The following is a 10627-nucleotide window of genomic DNA, read 5'->3' on the forward strand; positions in this document are numbered from 1 at the left end:
AGGTAAGACGTCACACAGTGTGGGAGTTGAGATCCACCCAAGTTGATCCCCTAAAGAGGAAAACGTTTTCTACAGAAAAACAAGGAGAGGGAGAAATCACCGGCGGGGAGTCAAAGGCTAGGGTGCTTGTTGTCTCAGTGGCACGGAGGACGGGCTTGGGCTCACGTAGCGTCTGCCGATGGGGCCTGGCGTCCCCGCGCTAGCCCCGCCACCTGCTCTGTGTGCCACAAGGCAGCAGGTGCAAGACGTGGGGCCGGACGCCCAGCTGAAAGAGTGCCTGCAAGGTAGGAGCTGGCCCTGGGTGGCGTCGCTGTGGCCGCCGATCTGAGCCGTGGACCCTGACGTGCAGCGGTGGCCAACCTAACGATGGCACCAGAGCGAGGGCCACGGAGAGTTTGACTAGTGACCGGAACCAAAGGCCTGATGTGCTCTGTTGGAGGCTCAGACTCCACCACCCGCACGCTGTCTGCCGAAATGCACGGTGACTTTGTTATTCACTCGCCTGACCCTTCCAGAGTCCTTCTGAGACGGCCCCACCTCACCTAAGGACATGTTCACCACTCAGCTTTGAAACAACTACCTACCCTTGGCCACGATGACGCCTCCTGCTGCCGCCGTCGCGTCAGAGCTCACAGTGCAATTCTCCAGTGCTCCTGTTTCTAGAAAAGAGGTGGAGGCTGACCTTTCAACACACCCGTGGCCGCAGGAGTCAGTGGCTCCTGTTTCTAGAAAAGAGGTGGAGGCTGAGAGGGTGAGTTTGATTTCTGCGTGATTCCAGAAAGGCCAAAGCTGGATTTTAAGAAACCTAAACTACAAGCAAGTGGCAAAGTGACAGGGAGCCTGAGCCTCAGCTCTGGGTACGTGGCAGGTTGGCTCCTGAGTGGACTGACGCCACGGGGGCATGCACGTGCACGCCGTCCGTGTGGGTGTAGGTGCCCGTGGACAGGTAAGGACAAGGGGTCCTCAGCCAGGGACGGAGGCAAAGAGAAAACCCACAGGGAGCCCCGTGGGCACCTGCAGCCTGTGTCCCAAGGGCCCCTGCCTCCCTGGTGAGCCGGGTTCTCGTGGCCTCACGGGGGAGAGACAGGCCCAAGCTCAGGGCGCAGCCAGAACGGAAGGCCGATAAGTCATCCTGGAAAACCGGGACCCAAATGGCTACGCGCGCATGGCAGTGGTGGGCCCGGAGGAACCCCGTGCTCCGCTCCCACAGGACACAAGAATGAACCTTGGAGCCGAAAGGAGCTGAGAAAATCCCCCAACTCCTCAAGCTGAGGATCAACACCAAGTGATTCTGGACCAGCCGTTTGCAGGTGCCGAGAGGCGCTCCCCTCGCAGGAGCTGGGAAGATACCAGCCGCGCTCATCCCACGTGGCCACGCCCTCATGGAGGCCAAGGCCACCACAGAAACAGACACACGTCGGGAGTTGGGCTCGAGGACCAAATGCAAAGTAACTGTGGTTGTTGTTTGGGGAAACAACAGGCAAAGGGAAAAACATCTGAAGAGAACAGAAAACTTGTTTAAATCGCACGTGTATTTGAAGAGAAACCAAATGAAACTCAGAGCTGCAGAAAATACCACTGACGTGGGGCGGCTGACTGAGGGTTTTGCAGCACGCGGGTCACAGTTGGAGTTCGTGAGCTCGAAGCTGGAACTGGAGAAGTTACCTGACACCCAAAGACGGGACGACAGGCGGAGAGCGCGACCGGAGGTGGGGCTGGGGTCTGCGGTGTGAGCGGGGTCCCCGGCAGGGAGGGGCGCTCGGGGGGCAGCGTGCGAGGCAGTGGGGCTGAGGGCCCTGCGCTGCAAACCCGCACGCACTCGGGTCCGATGAGTCCAGGAACGGCAAGTGAGACTGTAGCTGCGTCGTGAGCAAGCTGGCACACTCCAGAGACAAAGAAAATGCGTATTTTTAAATATTTGGCAATAAAAAAAGGGGAGTCCTTCCAGGGAATATCGACTAACTACGCTCATTGTAACGGAAGCTACGGCAGAGTGGAGTCCTGCCTGCAGTACGGGGGCCATCAGCCCAGGGCTGCCCTCCTGGCTGATGCACCTTTTAAAGTGAAAGTGAAACAGGCTCTTCACACAGAAGTAAGGAACGTCAGGGAGTGAAAAAGAGACCATTTTCGGAGCACTTTTAGAAAGCGACGTCCCTAGGAACAGATCTAACAAAAGACACGCCGGACTCATGGAGAAAACGATAAAACTTGCAGAGGGACGTCTTAAGGAGCCTGATGAGTGCGGACAGACCCAGCTCACGGCATGCGTGCCAGGCCTCCTAGAGAGGCCAGTGCAGGACGCCAGCTCGAAACCCTGCGTCTGAGATGTGTGTGGAACTGCAAAGGACCAAGAACGCCAAGAAGCGGGAGAGGAGCAATTTAGGACGTCTGGCCGGGCCACTTCCACGAAGCTTGTGAGTCAAAGACAGAGTGGGGTCTGTGCCGAAATAAGCACAGGGCCTGGCGTGGTGGCTTGCAGGGGCCGCGAGCACGTCAGTGGGCACAGGGACACTGTTTGTGGCACGGGGCGGCTGACGAGCAGGGGTGGGTAGATTGTTTCATAAACGCGGAAACATTTGGTGCCGTGTGGGAATAACACCAATGAAATCAGACCCCACCTTGTACCGTTTACACAAGTTAATTCCACGTGGACTAAAGACATAATGGGTGAAGGGACAACTATACAAACTGGAAGATAATATTTGGTACTATCTTCTTTTTTTAAGTTTATTTATTTTGGGAGAGACGGAGAGTAGGGGAGGGGCAGAGAGCCAGGGAGAGAGAGAATCCCAAGCAGGCTCAGCACTGTCAGCACAGAGCCCGACGCGGGGCTCGATCCCAGGAAACCGTGAGATTATGACCTGAGCCGAGACCCAGAGTCCGACGCTTCACAGACTGAGCCCCCCACCCCCGGGCACCCCTGGTACTGTCCTTATGTCCTCATGGTGACTGAGGGTCCTTAAGCAAGGTTTTCTTTTTTTTTTTTTTTTTTTAATTTTTTTTTTTTTCAACGTTTATTTATTTTTGGGACAGAGAGAGACAGAGCATGAACGGGGGAGGGGCAGAGAGAGAGGGAGACACAGAATCAGAAACAGGCTCCAGGCTCTGAGCCATCAGCCCAGAGCCCGACGCGGGGCTCGAACTCCCGGACCGCGAGATCGTGACCTGGCTGAAGTCGGACGCTTAACCGACTGCGCCACCCAGGCGCCCCTAAGCAAGGTTTTCTTAAAGGCACTGTCCCTAAAGGAAGATACACAGAAATTAGATCACACCCAGATACAAAGGGAGGCTGTCAAAAATTGGGAAAATATTTGTGACACATAGGTGACAAAGAATTGGTGTCCAGGACACAAAGTTCTATGACACCAGCAGGAAAAGCATAGCCGCACGATGGCTGGGCACTTCGGGGAACAGGGAACCCAGAAGACCCACAAACAAGTGCGTACCTTCTGCCATCCTCCGGGAAATGTGACTGAAAACCACATGTGGTGGGGTGCGGTCCCTGTCACATGAGCAGGTGTGAGTCTGCCATCACTGAGGACTGGCACGGGTGGGCCTGGGACGCGCACGCGGCTGGTGGGCTGGGCCAGCGCCGCGCCCACAACTGGTGGACAAGGCCGTCGGCACCGCCAGTCATCCCGGGTGTGGGTCGGGAAACGCCTGCCCGCTGCACCAGGAGCCATGAGCATTGCTGCTGGGTCCGAGGAGATGCCCAGTACGGGGACCCCAGCACGGGGGAGGGGTGGAGGAGGGTTCCCGCTGACCCGCTGAGCAGGGCTGTGTGTGCAGACACAGATGTTCTGTGCAGAAGCGGCCGCCCTCCTGGCAAGAGGTCAGGACGGACGGCACCAGGAACCTGTCCTTGGCCTTCCCGGCAGAGGGCCGGTTCTGCACCCGGGGCCAAGGACTGGGCGCGCCCTCTGCTCACCGCCCTCAGGTGCTCATGGCACTTTCTTTTGCTCTGCAGGAGCCAAGGAGCCCACACTGGCCAGATGGGCGTCCACACACCCGTGTCCTCAGAGATCCGGGCCCGGGAGGCGGCCCTGGAGAAACTCAGGCTCCCGCACCTGCTGCCCTCCAGCAGCCAGAATGTGCCGCACCTGGATGTCCCCTTGTGGAGGCGGCAGGTCCAGGGCACGGAGCCTGCCACTGTCACCACCACCAGGAAGCCAGCGGACGGGCAGGTGTGCAATCTCCAGCACATCTAGCTCCCAGGACAGACAGCAGAGGTGGCTTGGGGCCAGGCATCGCCATCCAGCCAGGAAGCAGAGGGCCCGCTCGATGCTTAGGGAGAGACCGGGTCAACCTGGATATCTCTGTCAGCACGACTTGCGTCCGCGCTGCCACGGAAGCCCCCGAGTCCAGGGCAGGCGCTCACCCCGACTCCCACGATGCCTGCCTGGCCTGAGGCTGGCAGGGGCTCCCGCTGTGTTCATGGTGCAGTGCAGCCCTCGCCTCTACGCAGGCACCGGTGGCAGCCGATGGCCCGGCTTCCTCCAAGCGGAGCGCTGGGTCCGCGTCCAGAGTCCAGGAAAGAAGGGAGCCTGTGCACACCCTGACTTGCGCTATTTCCCGAACACGTCCCCATCGTGCTCCAAGATTCAGGACAGACTTGGTGTGATGTTTTCACTTGTGTTACTTAGGAATGTTGACAACTGTTATGAACCTAAGTAGCCTTTAGGGAAATTCTTCAGAATTTCTTAGACAGTTATACGAAATAATAAAAAACAATTTCATTGGCAATAAGCTTGAAATCAGTCTTGGTAAACTTTAAATTCTTGGGTTTCAAGTGGCCTTTTCGAAGCCCCTCCTGCCCCCACCCAGCCTGAGTCCTGGCAGAGTGAGGACGAGGGGTGTGATACAGAGGAGGGGATTCTGGCCTTTTTTTTTTTTTTTTAAGTTTATTTATTTTGAAAGAGAAAGACAGTGAGCAAGGGAGGGGCAGAGAGAAGGAGAGAGAGAGAGAGAGAGAGAGAGAGAGAGAGAGTCCCAAGCAGGCCCCATGCCACCAGCACAGAGCCTGATATGGGTCTTGAACTCACAAACAGTGAGATCATGACCTGAGCCAAAACCAAGAGTCAGACGCTTAACCCACTGAGCCCCCCCAGGAGCCCCAGGGCTTCTGGCTTTATGGTGAACTTTTCACCACAAGATAATTTGTGCTCTCATGAAAATGTAATTTCATTGCATCCTGGATTCATACAAAGTGAGAAAATCCCCCCAAAACTGGAGAACAAAAGTGAGCTGATAGGTAGGTGGTCCAGGACCAGGGGCTCCTTTGAAACCAGGCCTTGATCCAGAAGCCAGGAACAGAGCTGGGGGCAAGGATCCCGGATGAATCCAGTCTCAGGCAGAAATAAACTGAGCTAAACTGGCCCAAGAAGCTAGATTTTCAGAGCTTGAGATCAGTCCAGATAAGCTCACAACCAAAGATCACAAACCATCACGCACGAGAGAGCCAAGACACAGGAAAAGAGAATTCAGACCCCCAGCAACCTCAAGGACTAGACATACAGGATATTAAGGAGGATGCACAGAATCTTTTAATGTTGGGGCGCGTGGGTGGCTCAGTCGGTTGGGCGACTGACTGCGGCTCAGGTCACCATCTCACAGCTCGTGAGTTGGAGCCCCGCGTCGGGCTCTGTGCTGACAGCTGGGAGCCTGGAGCCTGCTTCCGATTCTGTGTCTCCCTCTCTCTCTGACCCTCCCCCTTCATGCTCTGTCTCTCTCTGTCTCAAAAATAAATAAACGTAAAAGAAATTTTTTTTAAAGGCTGAAAAGAATTTTTAGAAATAAAAAATGTACTTGTTAAAAACTTGGATAAATTAAACACCAGATTAAACATAGCCAAAGAGAGAGTTCTTGAACTGGAAAGTAATCTGAGGAAGTTGCCAGAACGTGGATGCAGCCGTGAGGGCCACGTGGAGGGAGGGCTGGCGGGCGTGGAGGGCAGGTGGGCCTCAGACGCGTCCACAAAGCCCTCGAGAAGGGACTTACTGTAGTGGCAGGTCGCCCAGGACTCACAAAACCCGTGCCGGTGGCTTCTTGTCCAACCAGCTGCACAGGTGAGGAGATCTACACCTCGACCTCCCGTACGGAAGCACGGGGCACCGGAGACACTCTGACCTCAAGAACAGCCGGAGGAAAGATCGCCGACAGAGGAAGAGCAGATGGACAGCAGACCTTCTGGCTGTAAGGACAGAGGGAGGAAATAACTTCCACAAAGCAGACAGAAAATAGCTGTCGACCTGGAGTCACCCAGAAGTGCTACACGGAGGAAAAAGTAAAACCACGTTTGTAGATGACAGAGAACTGTGCTTACTACCACCAAACCCACAGTGCTGTGACTGGAGAAGACAGAAAGGAGAGAAGTGTGCGAAGCAAACATGGACGGGAGCCACGGGAACAGGTGCGACATTCTCCCTGACCCTCTCGCGCTTCCTGTCGGCTCACCAGGTTTTCATAAAGACACAGATTTGGACGACACAAGTAACGAGCCTGATTCGCGGGACGGCTGCGGACCCCGGCTCACTTGTTGGGAGGTGTGTGTTCTCCCGGGGCTCGTGGACCTTTTCTAGAAACGGAGCTTGGGCTGCCCTGCCTCACCTCAGCGCACTTGCCACCCGGGGACCCTCGGCGTGCCGCCCCTCTGTTCCCCTGCCCCTTCACGCTGTGCCGGCCTCCCGGCTGTTCCCGCCCCTTCCTGCTCACCGCCAGCAGCGTTTCCCTCGTGGTCCTCATGGCTGGGGAGCATCCAGCCTCTTGCGTCTGTGGGTTATAGTTTACGTCGAACTTGGAAATATTTGGCCGTTATCTTTCTAACACCTTTTCCGCACCCTTGTCCCAAGTATTCTCTCTGCTTTTGGGGGGACCCCGATCAAGCACACGGTAGGCTGCCTGAAGCTGTCCCACAGATCACGGACGATCCGGGTTTTCTAATTCTCTTCTTCCTGTTTCACTTTGGGTAGCTTCTGTTGCTACATTTGTTCCGTGTCTAATCTGCCATTGGCCTGTCCAGGGTATTTTCCATGTCACACGCTGTAGTTTTTCAGTCCTGCTAGTTCAGTCTGTGGTGCTGCTGTGACTCCCATGTCTCAACTTAACTTTCAGGCCCTGTGGAATGCAGTTAGCTGTGCTGATACCTCGTGTCAGTCCTGGGTCTGTCCCAGATGACTGGTCTTGTCACATGGATCTGATTTTCCTGCTGGTTTGCACCCCTGGTAGTGCTGCGTGGAATCATTATGTTCACCTTACGGGGTGCTGTTTCTGTATCTTTGTGAATATTCTCGAAATTCATTCCGAGATGCAGTTAAAGAGTTTGATCTTTGTGCCTTGGGTGGGGCTAATGGTCCCCCACTAAGTTGTCTCCTTCCCCTGTTGCCTCAGTCGGCACCCCACGGATGCGGAGTCTTGAGCTCGGCCTCCGCACTCGCCGCACACGCCGGCCGGACCCAGCTGCATTCTCACGGGGCTCCTGCGGGGCTCTGGGTCCGTCTACTTTGGTACTCCGTCTTTGAGTTCGGTCACCCTGCATGGCGCTTGGAGGCTATACCCAGGCGCTTGCTGGGGACCCTGCCGCTCAGGGGTCCTGTGCTTTGCTGCCTTTGCTCCGTGTGAGAGAGCACACCTAATTCCTGTGACTCCGCCTCATCTGGACGCGAAAACCTGTTCTGTAACAATGGGACAGACGGTACGTGCTGCTGCACAAAGGCCCGTTTTCCTCTGCAAAAGCAGAAAACGCACTCACGGAAGCAGAGTCTGCTGGACCTTAAAAGGCTCAGCTGCTGTCTCCCCGGGAGGTGGAGAGGCGCTGGGATGAACCCCATCCCGGAACTCTTGAGGGGAGCACTGTGTCAGAGCGGAGGGCATGGCTGCGCTAGCCAGGAGGTGCGCACGCGGTCCTGTGCACGGAAGGCCGCGGAGGAACGCTGGCTTAGATTAACCGGGGGCAGATCTGGACCGTACTAAGGGACAGATTTTGTTACCACGTGGAGGCTTCGGCACCTCTCTGTCCCACGGCTGCCTTCTGACAGGTTTTCATGCACTTGTGGGAGCAGCTCCTTGGGGCTTGGATCTCAGTGGTGGCAGATTGTTTCTGTTTTCATCACCCGATAACTTGGTGATGCACCGCGTCCTCCCAGAGGGGCAGCCAGAGAGCCACCTCGTTCACACGCCTCCTCTGGTGCACACTCCAGGCCCAGTTTTAGGATTGCAAGGATAAATTCATAAGCTAAAAAAGCAAGTTTGGGGCTCCCTGGGTGGCTCAGTCGGTTGAGCATCCAACTGTTAATTTTGGCTCAGGTCATGATGTCACAATTCATGAGATCGAGCCCCGTGTCGGGCTCTGCGCTGACCGTGCGGGGCCTGCTTGGGCTTCTCTGTCTCCACCCCCCTGTCTCTCTGCCCCTTCCCACCTCTCTCTCTCTCTCTCTCTCAAAATAAATAAGTTTGCATTTAAAAATAAAGATGAAAAAGCAAGTTTCTGAAGTAAGCATCACACGCACGGGCTGTGGGCGCCAGCCCTGCCCTATGCCTCTGTGTGTCCCGAGTCCCAAGACTTGCCTGGCAGCAGGACTGCAGTCAGGGCTGTGTGTGCCGAGGACCCCGAGGGGGACCCTGAGCTCTGTTCAATACTCCGTTGTTGCCATCCTGGGGGTGCTACCGATTTTTGCACAAGGGGCCCCCAGTTTGAATTCTGACCAGGCCCCGTATGTATAGCTGGTCCTGACAGTGATGCTGTCTCCACCCTCCAGAAGCAGGGCGCCAGCCCGCCTGGAATGTGGGGGCAGGACCTCCGCGGGCCCTGACTCTGCCCATCTGGCCCTGAGGGCTCCCCCAGCGCCCTGCCCTGAGGGTGTCCCCATCTCCCGAGGCCTTGCCTCTCCTTCCCAGGGAAAATGCTCCTTGAATATTTATGCTCCTGAAACCTGGTGCCCACCTCCGTTGGCAGATTACCCTGTGTCTATGTCAGAGCTCTAACAGGTCTTGCAAAATGGATTCAATGGTCACCTTTGGCCGATACGACAGTGGGAACATAGTGTGCAATGTTTTTCTTTCTTCCTCTTGCATCGTTAGTAGTGATGTCCAGGAGAAAGCAGTGCTGAGGCCTGAGTGGGATGAGGCGAAGACGCTGTCCAGCTCCGACCGGAACCAACAGAACCCTGAGTCTCAACGAACAGACCTCTAGACGGTCGCCCATCTTCCACCAGTTTGAAGCGGAAGTAGAAACTAGAGGGTTGACAGGAAGCATGTGGAACCCAGGACCTCTGTGGGGCTGGGGTGGGGCTGAGCCCCTAGGGCTGCCTGTCCCTGGCTCCCGAAATGTCAGGAAAAGCACGTCCTCCCCACCGTGGCCTAGCGGACTGCGGCAGAGCCTGCACCACCGCCCCCTCTCTGGTTCGTGAGCTGCCTGTGTAGGCTCTGGGCAGGCCGGAATCTCTGAGGTGAGCCCCAAAGCTGCATCCCACCTGCAGAGTCTGGTGCTTGTGATTCATGGGGCTCTGAGAGAAGGGCAGAGTCTGGAGGGGGTGTATGTGTGTGTGTGTGGGGGGGGGGGTCTCTGCAGCTGGGAGAGTTAAGGACAGAGCCTGGGTGGGGGCGGGGGTCTGGTGCCAGATGGACCAAGGACAGAGACTGGGTGGGCATGTGGGCGGGGGTTCTGTAGCCAGGAGGGGAGGGCAGAACCTGGGGTAGTGGTTCCTTGGCGAGGTCCAAGGGAGCCACAGCAATGAAACTGGAAGAAGGGTCACACCCCGTCCCCCGACCGGCCTTCTCCACTGGAGGGTGTCCTGCAGGACAGACAGGGAGGCCCTTGCACCCCAAGCCCCAGCACTAAGCAAGTGGGGCCAGCCTGGAGGGGAAGGGCAGCGGGCCTCACCCAGAAAAGAGAAGGAGACATTGGAAGATTTCCGGATCTGCGTGCGCAGGTAGGCAGGACGGGCCCACCTCGAGCGCAGGAAGAACAGGGTCTCTCCAGGCTGCGCTGGGGATGCAGCCGCTGCTTGTCCCTGGGAGGGCGGCTCCGGCTGCACCGGGGCCCAGCACAGCCTGACCGCACCCAGGCGCGGCTGCACGTTCCGGCTGCTCCCAATCTCCCGGACGAGGCCCGTTCCCCGCCGGCCCTCCCTGCGCCCCCTCCGCGAGGTCCCAGCCCGCACCCCCGACCCCGACCCCACTCCACATTGGGCCTCCTCGTCGGCCCGAGTCTCCGCGGAGAGGGCAGGGCCCCGCCGTCCCCCCGCCCCTCCCCGCAGGCCCGTCCGCTCGCGTGCTGTCGGCCGCGGGGATGCGGGCGGGCCTCCCGAGGTCCCGGAGGGCCAGGTGCGGCCGCCCCTAGCCCACCGTCCCCGGCTCGCCTCCCCTGCGGGGTTCCCACGCCCCTGCGCCGCGCCGGCCTTGTAAGGCAGAGCCGCGCCGCCGCCGGCCTCCGTGCGCCCCGCGCGCTCCCCGGGCCGGGAGGGGCCGGGGGTGTGGCAGGGCCGGGGGCGGGCCAATGAGCGCGCGGGGCGGGGTGGGCCGGGGGCGGGCCAATGAGCGCGCGGGGCGGGGCGGGCCAATGAGCGCGCGGGGCGGGGCGGGCCGGGGGCGGGCCGTCGGGGCGCGCGGGGCGGGGCTGGCGGGCCCGGGG

Source organism: Lynx rufus, unplaced genomic scaffold, assembly GCF_022079265.1.
Source record: "Lynx rufus isolate CCGP_SWC_20201006 ecotype Redwood Valley unplaced genomic scaffold, mLynRuf1.p SCAF_1, whole genome shotgun sequence".
In the NCBI taxonomy this organism is placed as follows: domain Eukaryota; kingdom Metazoa; phylum Chordata; class Mammalia; order Carnivora; family Felidae; genus Lynx; species Lynx rufus.